We start from the raw sequence: 18,202 nt of genomic DNA on the forward strand, positions 1-18,202 counted from the left end.
TTTTCTCAAATAATCTATCACAAAATAACCAGAATTAAAGCCATTTAAGGAAAGCACTGTACATTTAGGTTTTTTATATTCTTCTCTGGGTTTCTTTCCTGACAAATAGCAATGGTATGTGGGAGGAGTGGGAGCCAGAGAAAGCCAGGGGAAAGCAGACTGTTTAGCCTGTCACTGGCTCAGAAAGCAGTGAGTGCCTGGTGAACACATCTCTGATCTGGGGACTGATCACAGGGGTGGGGGACCCCCTTCAGGAAACCTTCTTCAGATGAAAGGGTGGAAAGATGTTTTGTTTGGCCCTGCAGAACTATAATAGTAAAACCCATGACCTGCTTGATTCCTCAGCTCTGCTTTCTAGATTCATTAGGGGATAGATAAATTCCTAGACTAAGGCAGAACAAAATATACACAAGTTGACCATTTAGATTGTTTTTATTATTTAAGAAAATTTATCCAACAATTACAATGGCACTGCTCTAGGCCCTGGATAACCCTTTTGCGTTTCTGCTAATAACTACAAAACAGCCTTGTGAAAGAGTTACCATAATAAGGGATGACTCTGGGCTTTCTTGGCAAAGGAGACTTTTTTAAAATAAGATTTTCATTTAATTATGTTCTTACTCAGTCACCTGAATATTTCAAATCAAAACAAAATGAAAAAACTTCCATAAATATTGAGATCTAATGATTTAGATCAACACTATCAGTCTATACCTACCCAGAAGCTATTTTATTGATAAATTCAACACTTCAGAGCCAGATAAATACGAAATAGCACGTAAAATAGTGGACGACAGTGTAAACAGCAGCAGAAATGCCAATACTACAATGAAGAGACAAACTTGCCTTATCATATCTTCAAAAAATTAAATGCCTTTTAAGTTAGAAAAAGCCACTTACATACATGCCAGGTGATTAAAAGCACACAGTTCATGACAAGGAATTTTGTTAAATAAGCAGCCAGAAAACAAGCAGACCGACTGACCTAGTGGGATTAATGACTGCTTCTTAAATAAAAACATGAAAAGACCTTGCCCCTTTTTTGAGTGGGGAAAACAAAAAGACTCCTTTGTATAAAATAGCCAGTGTGAGAAATATACCCAGGGCTCCAGCTGTTCAAATGATCTTATTGCCAACAAATTTCACAAGCAAGTAGGCTCCTCCCACGGAGGCTAAACTTTCTCCTGGGTTTGATATTAGAACTCACTGGGTGTGTCTGGGCTTTTCCAGGTTGTTATGAAATAATTGCTGCTCCAACATGTGTCTTTGAGGCTGACATTAACATTTGAGTTGGTCTGCTTTATCACTCCCTTATCATTTTGGAAAAGCCAGTTACCTTTCCCCCTTTGCACTCTGGGAAATGGTGGCCTGGTCACATGGACACCCCTGCACTCTGGGGCTGCTTTCATTGCATGCCAGTTTCTGTTGTAAACCCCAAGGCCTTCCACCAGCGCTTTCCCAGGCAGGTTAGAGGCCACAAATGTTATGACATGTTCATATTCTTCTTTGAATTAACGTTGTGGAAAAGCGCATGGTTCCTAAAAGGATGTTAATAGTATAGGTTGAAAAAAAAAAACTCTGTAAGAGGGAATCTATGAATGGATTAGAACAGCTGCACTAATAAACCTGAATTTTCTTCATTCACACATCTGCCGTAATAGGCTCCTCTCTTGACTTTTCCAGACTCTTTTCAAAGTATGATTTCCAAAAAGTTAAGAACATGGCTCACTGCAAAGATTTTTTCCAATCTATTAATGACGGGACCAGTGAGACGATAAAGGAACATTAGAGGAACTGCATATTTATAGGCATTAAAGAATGTTCGAATGAGATTTCTAGGTTAGATATGAAACTTCTCAGTGTCCTACAGGGCAATAAAACTATAACCTTTGAAGTTATCTTTTCTACCTGCATCAGAAATGATTTGCATGTCTACCAGACAAAATATATATGTTAACACATAACTTCACATAGTCTAGGATCTTATTTAATAAATAGTAAATAGCAAGTCAAACAAAGGTACCTTCCTATAGCCAATTGTGTAGTCCTGGGTGGGCTTGTTACATGGTGCACTGTTATGACATTAAAAGGAGATCCTGAACTCTTCTGGCCTTATATTCTAGATTTGTGTCATTTTTTTTAAACACTTTATTTATGTTCCTTTCCTGCTTTATTTTGATTCATAGTCAAGACGGTAGGAAGACTATGTTAGCAAATAGACATCACAGCGTGGAAGTTTTCGATACACACTAGAAATGTGAAGAATTAGATACATTTTAGGGGTGAAGGTAGGTGGCGTTGGGGAAGGAGGCTGAGGCAAAACTGAACAACAAAAGTAAGTGGTTTTTAAAAAAACTCAGTATAACTCTAGGCTTAAAGTGCCCTAAAAGAAACGAATAAACTGGTTTGGAAGCAGCTTATCAACTGCATTTTTGACTTTAAATAACCTACTTTGCTAATGGGGAACGCAGACACTTTTTTCATAGAAAAGAGCCTCTTAGGTTATCCCATGTTATTTATGCAATGCTGTAAATGTTAATTTTCAGTGTGCCGGGGATCAATTGGCAGGAAATAGAACAACAGAAACCAAAGCGAAAAGTTGAGGATTGGAGCCAAGCCGTGGGTTGGGGTGGGGAGAGCTGCTGGGAAGCAAGAAGAGTGAGTCAGAGGTTGTGACCTCCTAGAAAGAAATGTGATCTTGAACAGTTAGACCTGAAGCTGAAGGAAGGTCTCCAGAAGTGGAGGAGCCCCTGGCGTGGAGACAGGGGACATGAGCAGCAGCAAGTTCGGGAAGAGGAGAGCGGTCTAGAGTTCCAGGGCAGCCTGGATATCAAGCTATGTTTTAAACACTAGTAGGAAAAGTGCCTAAAAAGCAGTGTCATCACCAAGGGGGCCAGGGTGATGGGAACAGTCCGCCCTCATCTAGGAGAAGTATTATATCACTGAAATTATTTAGAACTGCTCATGCACGGTGATAATAAAAAGCAGACAACGCTTAGTTTCATTATTGTGTGGAAGTAAATGAAGACCACCCAAAAGAGAACAAACAGAGGCTCCTTATTCAGAGCAAAGGAGTCTGCCACCATTACTTCCCTTGGCAGAGACTCAAAGGCAGGCAGAGGAGTGAGAAAGCGTCATAGTGGACAGAAAGGAAGGCTCCAGGTGTGCTCTGATTGGAGGTTGTTGACATGGGGAAGCTGGAGGGGGGATAATTAGAACTGTGGAATCTTATATGATTGGTTTGGGGAGCATAGTTGGCTTTCTCTGGTTGGTTCTGAGTTGGAAGTCAGGGCAAAAAAATAGGGAAGCTGGCAATCATTGACCAAGACGTTCTGAGCAGAGGGCTGTAGAGGTGATGGTTTGGCTGCCTAACCTGGTTCCTGCAGAGGTTGTGAGTCAGAGTCTTATGGTCATATATGGTCTTGCCATTATCCAGTCGTATATTCAGTCTCTCAATTGTTTCTAAACATTCTACTTACATCCCTTTATTGCCTGCACCCTAGCAAATGACTCTGTTGGTATGCCATGGCTATAAAGAGATCTGGCTGCAGTTGTACTGAAGTTGTACTGAATATGGATAGATGTGAAAAAGAGAAATCAGACTTACCTGGTAGCCATGGGCAGGGCACGTTAGCTATGAAGAGACTCAACTCTGAAACAACATCGACCTGGATCTTGGTGATGCATAGAATGTGCCAGGATATTCCTGGCTTGATCATATAGTCTCTTACACTCTCAACTTGTAACTCCCAGTAATTCCCAAACTTGTCTGTGCATTACTATCACAATCATGATCAATCTTATCAGAATCTTTGAGCATGGACCCTAGGTATCAGGAATTATTTTAAACTCCCCAGATGACTGCAACGTGCAGGAAGTTTGAAAATAAATGCTCCCACCTTTGCTACTCAAAGTGTGGTCCCTCAACCACTAGCAACATCTGCATTGTATGGGAGCTTATTAGAACTGCAGATTCCTGGGCTGCACCCTTCATCTACAGAATCAGAATATGCAGTTTATCAATATTCTACAAGTTATTTAATTTTATAAAGTTTTGGGTCTAATCAAGTAAATAATAAGTCAAACAAAGTTACCTACGTTAGCTGCCCCTTGGGTGGGCCTGTAGATAATGTCCTAGTGTGGCATTGAAATGGCACACTGTAATCTTTCTGTGTTCCACATTTTGGAAATTTTTTCTTAACAAAAGTAGATTTAATTGTGAACAGTTTTTAATATAACAACAACAATCGCATGGCTAATATTCACTGCTGGCTCCTTTCTAGGTACTCTACTGAGCACTTTACATCCTTTATTTCATTTTCTCCTCAATGCAGTGCTAAGGGATGGTTGGATAATTATTCTCTCCATTTTTGGATGAGAAAATTAAGGCTCGGATAAAATGAGTGGGTTCCTCAAGGTCACGTATCCAGTAAAAGGTATAGACAAAACTTGAACTTGTGGTTTCTGATTCCAAAAGCCCTTGTATCTCACAAAGAGGGTTTCTAAAATGTCTGTGTATCCATAATAGTGCCTAGAATATTACATGTGTTTGATATGTGTTTCTGGTGAATTAACTGAAAATTCAACTAATACAAGCAAAAAAGGAAGTAAATAATTTTGGAAGGTCTTTCCTTTGTGCTTCTGTAGAATTTCTCCCTCCATGAAGGAGATTCTTCTCTTTGCTCAGACTCCTCTTCTCCTCCCTTAGGTAAAGGTGCATGAAGTCACACAATGATGACATCACTCCAAGATACTGTACAAGTTAGGACCAAGTTCAGACATACATCTTCATTCTTTATCACAAAATACTGGCAGTGGAAATGTACTGGCCCTTGTCACGGGGGCTAATTTTAAAATTTCATCTATTTCATCTAGACATCTAGACAAACTTCATGGACAACAATCATTTCTCTAGATCAATTGAGGAAGTGAGTGAGCATGAACTTAAAAATTTATTTTTTACAGATGGAAGACCAGATAGGCTAAGCAAGCCCAAGGTCACGGAGCAAATCCTTAGAAAAATGCAGAAGAGACAGCCAACTTTTTCACTGAAAACTTAGAGTTTTAACTATTGGACAATCCCTCTCAAAATTGTTTTTGTCCATTTTGATGTCTCTTTTCTTAAGGAAAAATGATACCAAAAGTATAGCTGATTATAAGTGGGAGAGAGAAAATACTTCAGGGAAAAAAAAATGTCTCAAACATGTCTGGCAGTGACGGTTTTCTTGATTTAAGCAGAGAGTGATTTTTGTGTTTCCACGTGAGTGACCACATTCATCAAGATGTAATTACCAAACACCTGGCATGCCAAAAGCAAAGCCATGGCAATCCAGAGCCCATCTATGATCATGAGCTAGAGTAGAGTTGCAGTTAGTAATCAAAATGATTCTGTCTAGATGTCCTTTTCCAAAAACCGTGCACTTATAGGTCTCTTTCCGCTTAAGTAGCTTGAGTGTGTGCAGGTGTTCTGCAGCCTGAATTGCCATTGTTGTCAAATTCAATCTTATCTTCAGGAGCACCTTAGTAATGAGCCAAATGAACAATCTGATCGTTCCATTTCATGGCGCACATCGCGGGAACACCTGGGTTATGCCCCAGTAGACAGCTTAGACATTTGCCAAGGCAGGGTGATGGCGGGCTGGGTGCTGGCCTCACTTGTCCTTTATCCAGAGAATCACAGGGCTTGTCTGCATTTAGAAAAAGCCTTGGTACACAGGCATGAGCAAGAGGAAGGGAGGAGAAAGGGTGAAGAGGATAAAGAGGTGATACAACAGTATCAGAAGCTTCCCAATCCATCAGAGCCTGCGATCTCTGTCACAACTACTCAATTCCACTGATGTCTGGTGAAAGCAGCCATAGATAACACATAAGCAAATGGGTGTGGCTGGGCCCCAATAAAACTTTATTTACAAAAAGAGACAGCTGGCTGGATTTTGCCTGCAGGCTATAATTTGCCTACCACTGAACTGGAGGAATAGGTGTCCAAATCTTTACCCTGAGCCTGGACTTTAGAACTGCAGATGTCGTGATCTGAACCGAGAGCTTACCTTCTCAACACACCACAGAAGTGGGTACTTTCAAAATCTTTTTTTACAGTTAGGCAGATTTGCACAAACTGAACACATCCATGTAACTAATGTTCACATTACAAAATAAAAAAAGACCATCACCAGCCCCCTAGAAGCTCAACATTGTGTCTGTGAGTCACGGCCCTGTTGCTGTGTGTAGCTGCAGCTGATTCAATTCCATTGCTGTATATGGTGCTCCACTGTGTGGCAATGTCACTCCCATAGTTCCACGAGAAGGCACCACAGCTCTCTCGGGTTGGGGTCCCAAGCCCGAGGCTCTGCCAGGAGCCCCATCCTTTGAAATCTAGATGGAGGCAGCCATGCCCCATAGGCCCATGCACTCTGTGCACTGGCAGAAACTGCATCCTGCAGATGCCACCAAAGTTCACTGCCTTTGCCTTCCAGAGGGGTGGTCACTACGGCCTCCACTGCACTGGGGCCTGCAAGAGCTGCACCTGGGGTGGCCACGGAGCTTGGTGCCAGAATGTGGGCAGCAGACCCCGTGATGTGAGGTGGTGCCAGGCAGTGAGTGCCCAGGTCCTGGGAGCACGGGTGGCCCCTCTTTGAAATTTCTCTGCTCCCCTCCAACCCCTTGCACTCTGGGCCTGTTAAGAGAGCAGCAGCCCTATGGCCTCTGAATTGCCTTAGGGGTCATTCTTGCCTAGTCTTGGAGAACAGCTCCTAGCTTCTGTTGAGATGGCTGACACAAACTATTCTCCTTATCTAGGTCACATGGCCACATTCTTAGCATTCTCATTTTTTGCAATATGGATAAACTAAAAATTTTCCAAATCTCTAAGTTCTGCTTCCTTTTTGCTGAACAATTCTGTCTTTAAGTCATTTGTCCCTTGCATTTTATTCTAAGCAATCCAGAGGAGTCAAGCCACACCTTCAACACTGCTTAGAAATCTCTTCAGCCATGTATTCAATTTCGTCGCTTGCAAGTTCTACCTTCCACAAAACACTATAACATGAATACAATCAGCCAAGTTCTTGGCCACTTTATAACAGGATCACCTTTCCTCCACTTTCCAATAACATGCTCCTGATTTCTTTCTGAAACTTCATCAGAATGACCTCTAGCATCCATATTTCTGCCAACATCTGATTCAGGATTACTTAAGTATTCTCTAAGACGGGTTTTCTCTACAGTGCTCCTCCTTTCTTTTTGAGCTCTCATTGCTGTTAGTAGTCCATTCACAGCAATCCAGGCTTTTTCTAGCACACACCTCAAAAGTCTTCCACCCATGACCCAGTTCCAAAGCTGCTTCCACATTTTTAAGTATTTTTTACAGCAGCAACCCTACTTCTTGATACCAATTTCATTTTAATTCAGGCTGCCATAACAGAATACCATAGACTGGGTGTCTTATAAACAAAGAAATTTATTTCTCACTGTCCTAGAGGCTGGAAAGTCCAAGATCAAGTCACCAGCAGGTTGGGTGTCTGGTGAGGAGGGCTGGCTTCCTGGTTCATAGAAAGCCGTTTTCTGGCTCTGTCCTCACATGGCGGAAGGGCGAGGGAGCGCTCTGGAGTGTCTTTTAGAAGAGCACTAACCCCATTCATGAGGGCTCCACCCTCATGACCTAATTACCTCTCAAAGGCTCCACCTCCCAATACTATCATGATGGGAATTACGTTTCAACACGTGAATTTTGGGGGAACACAAATATTCAGTGTATTGCAAAATGATTATTGGCCATTTGGATATTCTTTTTTTTGTGACGTGTCTCTTCAAGTCTTTTCCCATTATTGTATTGTGTTGTTTGTTTTTTCTTACTGATTTAAGGAGGGCTTTTCTCCCTGAATTCTAGTTGTATTGCTGTGTAACGTGTTACTTAAAACTTAATATCTTAAAACAACAATAAACATTTATTACCTCACATTTTCTGTGGGTCAGGAATTTGGGAACAGTTGACGGGGCTGGTTCTGGTTCAAGATCTCTCAGGAGGTTGCAGTCTGATGTCCGCTGGAGCTGCGATCATCTAAAGACTTGACTGGGGCTGGAGGATCCACTTCCAAGATGGTGCACTCACATGGCTTGTAAGTTGGCACTGGCTGGTGGAAGGAGGCCTCAATTCCTTTCCTACATGGTCTTCTTCACAAGACTGCTTGAGCATCCTCATGGCATGGTAGTTGGCTTCCCTAAGAATGAGCAATCTAAGAGAGCAAAGTAGTAGGCACAATGCCCTTTATGTGCTAGCCTGGAAAGTTGCATACTCTCACCTCCATCATATCCCACTGATCACCCAGTCCAGCCTTTATTCAATGTGGGAGGGGACTCACTACACGTGAGCATGAATACCAGGAGAGGAGAGTCATTGGGGGCCATCTTGGAGGCTGGCTACCATGCAAGTCTTTTGTAATATCAAGTCATTTTTGGAGAAGGAAAAAAAAGGAAAGAGTGAGGAAGAGATCCTTTGGGATATGCCTTCAATCATGCTAAAATGCCTTCCCTTCTCATCTGACTGCTTAGCCATTCCTCAAGAATCAGTTGAAGTCCCCAGTGTATCAGTCTCTCTGTGGCTACATTTATGTGCTTAGACCTGCAGGGTGACATGAGACACTGCCTGCCAACTGATATGGTTTCAGGATCCCCAGAAGTTGCTGGTCTCCTTCAATATTCCATTCCACTAACTAAGTCATGTGTGAAATCCTGCCTTAGTGCTTTTTTAATTAAGATTTTAATCCTCTCTTGAAGCAAGCATCCTTGGGAGGGTGTAATGTTATGATTGCTATGAGTCATTTAGCCCTCAGTTATTAAAGGGTCATCCAAGAGTCGGTTTTCAGGGAGAGGCACCAGGCACCTGAGCTGATAAGGAGATGAGGAGTTTCTCTGCTAGATAAGGGGAACTTGGCAACAAAGCTGGGACTAGGGAGAGGCAAGAGAGGTGCCTCAGGAGGAAAATTTAAGGAAGAACTGGCTCTGAGTCATGCTAGTACAGGGTCTGCACCTGAGAGTGAGTGCCTCCTTAAATTTAGTGCCCCGGGTGCCTTACTTGCCTCATCCTAGTCCTGACCCTGGCTGGAAGCTCCAAGTGGCACACAGTGCTGTGTCCATTTTACCTAGGCCTGGCCCATGTACATGCAATAATGTTAACAATCCCAGCAATAACAACTTGAGGTTAAATGACATGCTATTGCCATCTTTTAACCAATTTCACATAGTTCGACTTAATATCATTTACTGATCGTCAGGTACTTTGCTCACATAGTTATTAACCCTTACAACAACCTCTGTAAAAGAGGCATCATTCCTATTCTACAGCTAAGGAAAGTGAGGCTCATCAAAGCTACAAAACTCGCCCAAGTTCATACAACTGGTAAGAGGCAGTGCCAGAATTCCAAAGCAGGTTAGCCTAGGTCACAGCCTTAGCTCGTTCTCTCTGACCATGCTGGATATTTCTGCAAGAAGATAGAAGTTGACAGCTATGGGTGTGGTGTAACTGAGGCCATCTGAGCAGAGGTTTATTATGTTAGCAGTGATCTGCAGTGACCCATGTTATGCAAACACGTTAGTGCCATCTCTTAAGTGAAGCATAGACACTTGTTTTTGCAGAAGATGGCATGGGCAGAGGGAGCTAATAAAAAAGTCCTCATGAATGACTAACTGCAGTTGAGAGAGATCTTACAGGTGGGGCAGGGTAGATCTATATCTACAGAGAGCTGCAAAATCTTTCACGAGAAAGTTCTGTTTTAAGGCCAGTGAGGCAGTCTGGTCTTTATCTATTTTATGGGAAAAGGAAGGATGATTTTTATTTTTATTTTTTTTGTAGATGAGAAAGTGCTTTTATTGATTAACGTGGCCATTGTGATATTCTGTGTCGAGCCCTGAGAGTCACTACAAGTTTTAGCCTGCAAGAAAAAGAAATATGCCATTTTTCAGTGGAATCATTATTCTTTGCTTTTTAGAATGAACCATAGGAAAGTGTAGGTAAAATTGCCAAATCTTGGCAATTTTATATGGTACAACCTAATACATATTCAAGAGCAAGGCTGGCAAACTTTTTTTGCAAAAGGCCAGATAGTAAATATTTTAGGCTTTGCCAGCCATAAGGTCTCTGTCCCACTACTCAACTCTGCCATTGTAGCATGAAAGCAGCCATAGAAAATATGTAAATGAATGGATGTGGCTGTGTTCTAATAAAACTTTATTTATAAAAATGGACGGGGGCCTGGCATTGACATGCAGGCCATAGTTTGCCAATCCTTCATCTGGAGGCAGCATTCAAGTGTAATCTAGTATCTTTCTTTGCTCTTTAGTATTTTGAATTTGTGGTTTTGTTGTTGTTCATTGTTTTTGTTTTTGTTTTTTCAGAATTCTTTTAATGTTAAAATGATGAAGATTAAAAAAATCCTAGATGGTGCAAAACTTCCCTGAAGGGCAGAGAAATGGTTTGGCCATAATGCACACACTTTAAGAGACCAGCTGTTTTCAATCTCCATCGATAGAAGGAAGAGTCATCCGGTCTCACAACAAATTCCAAGCTTCGGTTTGGTATCTCAAAAATAGAACTTGTTACTGGAACATCTCTATCGTTAAGCATTTGGAGGGGATGGTAAATAAATATCACAGGCCAAATATGTCATGTGTCCAATGCTGTTATTAGGTAATACATGAGAACATTTGATTTCTGTATCTAAGTATTTAATCACGTGTGTGCAAATAAGAACACTGCGTATGGGAATGAATGCTGAAAGAATAAATAAATGAATGAATAATATGGCTTTATCTGAATGTACTAGAGGGTCCCAGCGTGTATATATTGATTCACACTGGCATTATGATCACCGTCACAGGCTTGGATTCCAGGTCTGGTTCCCCTATTGAACTTTGAGCAAATTGTTTGGCCTATCTCCTCACTCCTTCCCCATCTATAAAATAAAGAGGTTGGATGAGATCAGAGGGTTGCAAACTCAGATGCCTCCAGGGGCCAGACTGAAAATATAAGGAGGTAAGTGCAGTGTAAAACAACAGATGTTAAGTTGATTGTACTATAATCTACTTGCTTTTGCAGCCTTTTTTTTAAAGACTATTTTTTAGAGCAGTTTTAGGTTCACAGCAAAATTGAGGGGAAAGTACAAAGATTTCCGATATATCCCCTGCCCCCACACATGCATAGCCTCTCTCATTATTAACACCCCCTACCAGAGTGGACATTTGTTACAATTGATGATCCTGCATTGACATATCATAATCATCCAAAGTCCATAGTTTACATTACAACATTCCTGTTCACTCTTGGTGTTGTACATTCTATGGGTTTGGACAAATGTTTAATGACATGTATCCACCATTACGGTATCATACAGAGTACTTTCACTGCCCTAAAAGTCCTCTATGTTCCACTTATGCATCCCTTCCTTCTCCCCAACTCCTGGCAACCACTGATCTTTTTACTATCTCCATAGTTTTGCCTTTTTCAGAATGTCATATAGTTGGAATCATACAGTACGTAGACTTTTCAGACTGGCTTCTTTCACTTGGTAGTATGCACTTAAGGTTCCTCCATTTCTTTTCATGGCTTGATAGCTCATATCTTTTTAGAGCTGAATAATATTCCATTGTCTGGATGTACCACAGTTTATTTATCCTTTCACCTACTGAAGGACATCTTGGTTGATTCCAAGTTTTGGCAATTGTGAACAAAGCTGTTATAAAAATCTGTGTGCAAGTTTTTGTGTGGACTTAAGTTTTCAACTCCTTTGGGAAAATTCCAAGCTGTGTGATTGCTGGGTCATATGGTAAGAGTATGCTTCGTTTTGTAAGAAACTGTCAAACTGTCTTCCAAAGTGGTTTTACCATTTTGCATTCCCACCAGCAATGAATGAGAGTTTCTGTCGCTCTAGGTCTTCGCCAGCCAATGGTGGTGTCAGTGTTTGAGATTTTGGCCATTCTATTAGGTGTGTAGTGGTATCTCACTGTTGTTTTAATTGCATTTCCCTGATGACATATGATGTGGATCCTCTTTTCACTGATGCTACCTTTTAGAAAAAGGTAGAAGATCAACAAAACTACTTGCAAAGTTCATCTTTGGCCCATGGGTTGACCTTGTGGACTAAAGTAGTGTTTCTGCATCTCAGCACTATTGACATTTTATGCCAGATAATTTTTTGTCTAGGGAGCTGTCCTGTGCATTATAAGATGTTTAGCAGCATCCCTGGCTTCTACCCACTAGATGCCAGAAGTACCTATCCCCAGTCCCCAAGGAGTGGCAATAAAAAAATGTCTCCAGATACCTACAAGTGCCAAGCGCCAGATACATTGCCAACTGTCCCCTAGGGGGCAAAATTGCCCCTAGGTGAAAACCACTGAGGTTTTGAGGTTACTATAGAAACATGGGTTTTGAGGCACGAACTATATCAGTGCTATTCAAAGTGTGGTCCATGGACCAACAGCATGAGCATTAGTCGGGAGCTTGTTAGAAATACAAGTTCATGGGCCTCATTCCATACTTACTGACTCAGATTCTTTGGGATTGGGGCCCAGGAATCAGTGTTTTAGCAAGCCCTCAGGGTGACTCTGATGCTCACAGAAGTCTTAGCAGCACTGGAATTGATTCCTAGGGGAACACTTCAGCCTTCTGCTCTCCTGAATGGAGATGATGATAAATGAGAGTGAGCAGGATTCTAACTGGTAGGGCAGAGAGCAAAATGCTGGAGGAAGATAAATAGATGAAGTACACTTTGTCTTTCATCAATGAGAGGGAGAAGAAGGGAGAAGAGGCCTAGATTTTAATGGCATTTGATGAATGGTCTTTAAGGATTTAAAATAACATGGATTTCCTGCGATGAACTTTATCAGCTGTCTACCTGTATATAGTATCCAGCCTGTCTTAGCACATTTGGACTGTATGTCTGTGATGAGTAGATGCCAATCACAGTGGCTGCTTGCTCCAAAATAATCACTGCACTGACTGTGACTCTTCTACCTCCTCTGCTTCGGGTGACAGAAACTCGCTTTCTCTTCACCGCCTACCCACTCTCTCCAGTAGGATATACGTCCACCTCCCCTCCCTCACCCAGGAGTGATCACGTGACCTGAGCCACACCTATCAGAATCCTCCTGTGATTTTTCAAACAAGATCTAGTAAACTGGCTTGAGAGAACGACTCCCATGAATAGAGAGCAGCAGAGGTGGAAACAGGGAAAGCTGATGGTGTTTGAGCTGGTTCCAGTTGCTTCTACATCCTTCCTGTGGTTTGAGTGTGTGTGCTAATAAATCCCTCCTCTTTTTGGCTTAGGTCATTTGAGTCAGCTTTCTGTCACTTGCAACAACAATGTCCCGACTAATACACAGCTCAGCAACAGTAATCTGGCAAATATGATTGCCTAGCACCTACTAAGAACGATAACCCTGGATTTAGGATTGTAAAATACATAGTAGAATAATCCTAATCCATTAATTTTTCTTTTGATTGACACTCTCATGAATATTTATCATAGGGGCACAATGCTAAAAGAGAGAGACTTTCAAATATTATTGTTTTAATTTAATTATGATTTGATTATGAAAAAGGTTTTCCCCCTCTTCCCATCTCCACATTGACTTAGAAAAAAATAATTTCCATATTGTTTAGATCTTTTTTGTTTAAAGAACTAGACCCCACCAAATAACCTGGAATAGGAGAGTGGGGGATGCTGGGGTGTGTGTCTGTGTGCGCGGATGTAATAGATATTCACTGAAGGAAATCTGACAAACCCAGAAAGTAAAAGGAATAAAATTAAACTGTTCATAATCCTACTAATCAAAGATAAGCATGATTAACATGTTTTGTTTCTTCAATTTTTTTTCTTCCACATAGAAGTTTTAAAGTCCTATGTACTGCAGCTCCGGAAATCATAAAATGCACCAGGATGTACCTATTAGGCATGTAGAGTTGTGCTCAGCTCTTTACAAAATAACCTAACTGAACCTGTTCTGTGACCTCTAGATGCTTACAGTCTAAACCAGGGGTTGGCAAACTTTTTCTGTAAAAAGCCAGGTAGTGACTATTTTAGGCTTTGAGGGTCATACCATCCTGTTGCAGCTACTCAACTCTTGCTACTGAAGTGGGAAAGAAGCCATAGACAACATATAAATAAATGGGCATAGCTGTGTGCCTATAAAACTTTATTTACAAAAGCAGGCACGCAGGCTGAGTTGCCGACCCCTAATCTAAACAAAACCAGCAAGTCAGCATTTTAATGCCAACCAGTAAAAGAAGTCTCCTACGTTAAGCCCCCACCATTTCGCTTGGTAGACTGAAGAGGACTACGGTATTATCCTACAGAGACACCATGAAAGGAGAAGAGGAACAAATGTTATTGGAATCAAATCTACATCCTCAAGTGTTCTCACATCCACAGGAACACACATATGTGCTAGGAATTGATTCCAGGACAATAAGCCAAAGAGGACTGTCTTAATGCTCAGATTCATGGCTAGAACTAGAACTTTACTTGTATATCTGCTAGCAAAGCCAGTGGAAGCTGGATTGGTACTTATCTATGATACAAAGGCTCACTTTACTAATATATATTTCTTTCTGTAAAAGCTAAGAAAGTAGAACATCACTGACGCCTGATGTGGCTGAAACTCCTTGAAGTGACCTTGATCACTGAGTGGTCCTCAGTTTCCCCTGTTCTAGGATGGTGAAGGCACATGGGAACTGCTCTGCACTGGATCAATTCTGGAACTCCGTGGACATTTGGATTTTCCTCTGAAACAGGTCAGGAGAAGAGTGCTCTGAGCCTCTCCTGTGCTCATTGCTGGAGAACTGCTGGCTTCCCAGCAAGCATGGGGGCAGGGGCAGGTTGTCACTGCATCTTCTTTCGAAGGGAAGAGATGATTCCCGCATGACCCAACTTGATGGCGAGCCTTCCTTTCCCCTGACAGAGCTGACTCATGGGATGTATTGTAGCCAAAACACCCTAAGAGCTAGCTCAAAAAGAGAAGGTCGTGGTAATTACTCCCCAGGGGTGGCAGTAACTTGCCTGAAAATTTAGTCTGGCGGACCTGAGGGCACACTCTAGGATAAAAGCTGAAAGAAGGCTAAAAGATGAGGCTTCTGGGAAGGACACCCAGGAGGAGGTCTAGAATGAGAGCCAGATATAGAGAAACTAGAACAGAGCTTGGAACTTACAAATGGGAGGTTAAGGGAAACCAAGCTAGGCCTGGAGCTTAGAAGATCAGGACTTAGGGGTTGAGAATGAGCAGGAAAAATCCAAATTGTCTATGAGTTTGTCCTCTGAAGCCTAACCCAGCAGAGGTTAGGCTTCAAACAAACGCCCCCAAGGTGGAGGCAGCAGCCTGGTTCTCGAAACTTCGATATGCATAAGAATCCTTTGAGGAGGTCAAAACGCAGATTATTGTGCCTTGCCTTCGGGAATTCAGACTCAGTGAAACCTAAAGTGTGGCTTGGGACTTACATTCTAAAAAACATTCCAGGTGATTCTGATGCACTGGTCCTTGAACCATACTTTTTAGAAGACTGAACACAAAGAGATAAAATTATGTCTTCCCTGCTATCATGCCTATAACTGCCACAGTGGTGGCTAGGCCACCAACCTCGATCTTTTCATTTGTTTAGTATTTTTAATCTTAAAAGCACCTCTGTACTTATTGTTTGCTATAATTTTCCTTCCAACAACGTTCTGAGGTAGGAATCGTTATAATCACTTTCACATGTAGTACTAAGTGGCCGAGCTCACTGCACCGAGCTATAGACCCAGATCTTCTCAGTGTCAGTGATTTTGCCCCATTACATCAGATGTTGTGCAAAAAATGAAAATTTATAGAATCTAGAAATCCGACCCAAGTCTCTTGGGTCTTTGAGGACCAGAAAGACTCAGGACTAGATCAGACTCCTCTCTGTCTTACATATAGAAGGTATGCAACATGATGGGACAGTAGCCCAGCCCCAGGCAGAGATGAAATCTTTAAAGGTAGAGTCAGTGTGGTTTGGGGAGGGAGTAAAAAGGATAGAGGCATTACTGAAAAGACCAGTGTTCACACAGCTGCTGGTCCAGCTCATAGAGTCTAGGGTCAGAAAAAGCAGAGTTGGCAAAATTTACACCAATAGAGAAGATCCAAGAAGGACCTGCAGCCAGTCGAGGGGAGCTTCAAGCAACCTGATGAGATGTGATTTTCCTGCCACTCTCCATCAGCTAGGCCTGGATCCTTCAGGTCCAAGTAGGAGGCTTGAGGGTCAGCAGAGGAAACTGGATCCTCATCTTCTGGGTAGACTCAGGGTAGGATCAGCCATCTCCAATGGGCCTGTTTGGTTTGGCCTCAGAATTGAAGGAAAGGATTGACCTCAATTTTAGAAATAGCCCCTCCCTCGTGGTTGCCATCCAGGGACAAGGCAGAGGTCCTGGCAAGTAAGATTCCCATAGCCACACATCTTAGAGAAACTTCAGCCTAACACCTTGTTACTCAAAATGTGGTCCATGAGCCAGCAGAATCAGCGTCACCTGAGAGCTTGTTAGAAATGCAGAGTCTCAGGCCCCTCCCCGGACCTAGTCCATCAGAATCTGCATTTAACAAGACCCCCCCAGATGATCTGTATGCACATTAAAGTTGAGACTCTAAAGCAGACACTCTGGTCCCTAATATACGTTCAAAATAATACATTGGGTAGAACCTGTTGGGAGTAGATCCAACATTAGGAGCAAGAGATAAATTTCCATAAATTTTAACTGCTTTCCTGGTCATCTCAGGCTATTTACTTTACTAGAAAATAAAGATGTATAACAGACTTAGAAAAAAAAAAACTAAAAGCTATTTAATTCTAATAAATATTCTTTATTAGTTTATACCCCCACTTTCTTCCAAAATGATTTAAAATGGCTTAAAAAATATAAATAGCTATAGCAGATTTTATTTTCCAAAAAAGAGCTACAGCAATATTTCTCATTCCTTCTAGAATGTTGCCATTCCCTTATTAAAAGATGGAATCTATTTCCTTTCCCTGGGAAGGACTATGCGACCAACCTTAGGAAGGAATGTGTCAGAAGTGATGCTGCCTGACTTCCAAGCCTAGGTCGTAAAAGGCAACATAGCTTTTGCCAAGCTCATTCTATCTTGGGATGCTCACTCTTGGTACTCAGCCTCCATGTTGACCATATGGAGGGGCGACATGTAGGTGTTCCAGCCATAGTCCCAGCTGTTTTTGTCTTCCCATCTAACAGCCAGCACTAACTTCCACACATATGAGTGAGCAAACCCTTGGATGATTCCAGCCCCCAGGCTTTGAGCAGCCCCAGCTGATGCCAAGGGGAACAGACACCAGCTGTCCTGTCAAGGCCTGCCCAAAGCGCATATCTGTGAGCAAAACAAATGTGGCTATTGTTTTAAGCCACTAAGTTTTGGGATGGTTTGGTACACAGCACTAGATAATTGAAACACTACTATAAACTCACACCAAGTTATGAGAATTAGGTGAAAGGAAAATAACATTAGAAAAATAACAAGCCAAGAATGAGAAGAGTTTGGAGGGAACCAAAGCTTTATTAGGTTCTGAAATATGTGTTTTGTTATTGTTTTGCTAAGCTTTCTGGCAAAAAGGAATATAGTTTAAGGCTTCTCAAACCTTACTGTGCACGTGAATCACCTGGGAGTCTTGTTAAAATCTAGATGCTGATTCAACAGGTCTGGGGTGGAGCTCAGAATTCTCTATGCCCTACAAACTCCCGGCGACGTCAAAACTGCTTTTGCCGGGACCACACTTTTAAAAGTAAGTATGTAAGGCATCTTTGACAACTTTTCTGCAACACATAAAAGTGAATTTCATAAGGCTGTTTCTTAGAAGCTTCCTTCATTGTGGAATAAATGCATAAGGCAGAAGGAAATTCACTAAGTGATCTATGCAGGGTCCAAGCAATGAAAGTCAAGTACAAAGCCTGCTAATGGATTGGCTTGGTCCAAGGGCAAATTTTAGAACATCTGAGGATGGACTTCATTTCTTTTAAACAATCCTCCAACAATATTATTTCCTGTAAATGTGCTTTTGATAAGATTTGCAAAGCAGATTATTCAAGGTTAATAACCCAGATGTGAACACAGCACCAGGCATTTTCTATCGCCAATTAAGGGACAATCCATATGTTTCAACCATCAAAAAGAGGGTAAAGTTAAGGTCATCTTAGGAAAT

The 18,202-nt window shown here is 41.7% G+C and overlaps 1 long non-coding RNA gene across 1 annotated transcript in view; it reads left to right on the forward strand.

Annotated features, from left to right (window-relative positions):
- The window catches only part of LOC147912015 (uncharacterized), a 355,106-nt gene extending 342,691 nt beyond the window's left edge, over nt 1-12,415 (forward strand). Inside the window, exons 2-3 of the long non-coding RNA XR_015550364.1 lie at nt 7,969-8,111; nt 10,387-12,415. This is a non-coding gene — a long non-coding RNA (uncharacterized LOC147912015). The remainder of the gene's footprint in view (nt 1-7,968; nt 8,112-10,386) is intronic.
- Nucleotides 12,416-18,202: the final 5,787 nt, after the last annotated feature.

Source organism: Ceratotherium simum, chromosome X, assembly GCF_057802395.1.
Source record: "Ceratotherium simum simum isolate JZ-2026a chromosome X, ASM5780239v1, whole genome shotgun sequence".
NCBI lineage: Eukaryota > Metazoa > Chordata > Mammalia > Perissodactyla > Rhinocerotidae > Ceratotherium > Ceratotherium simum.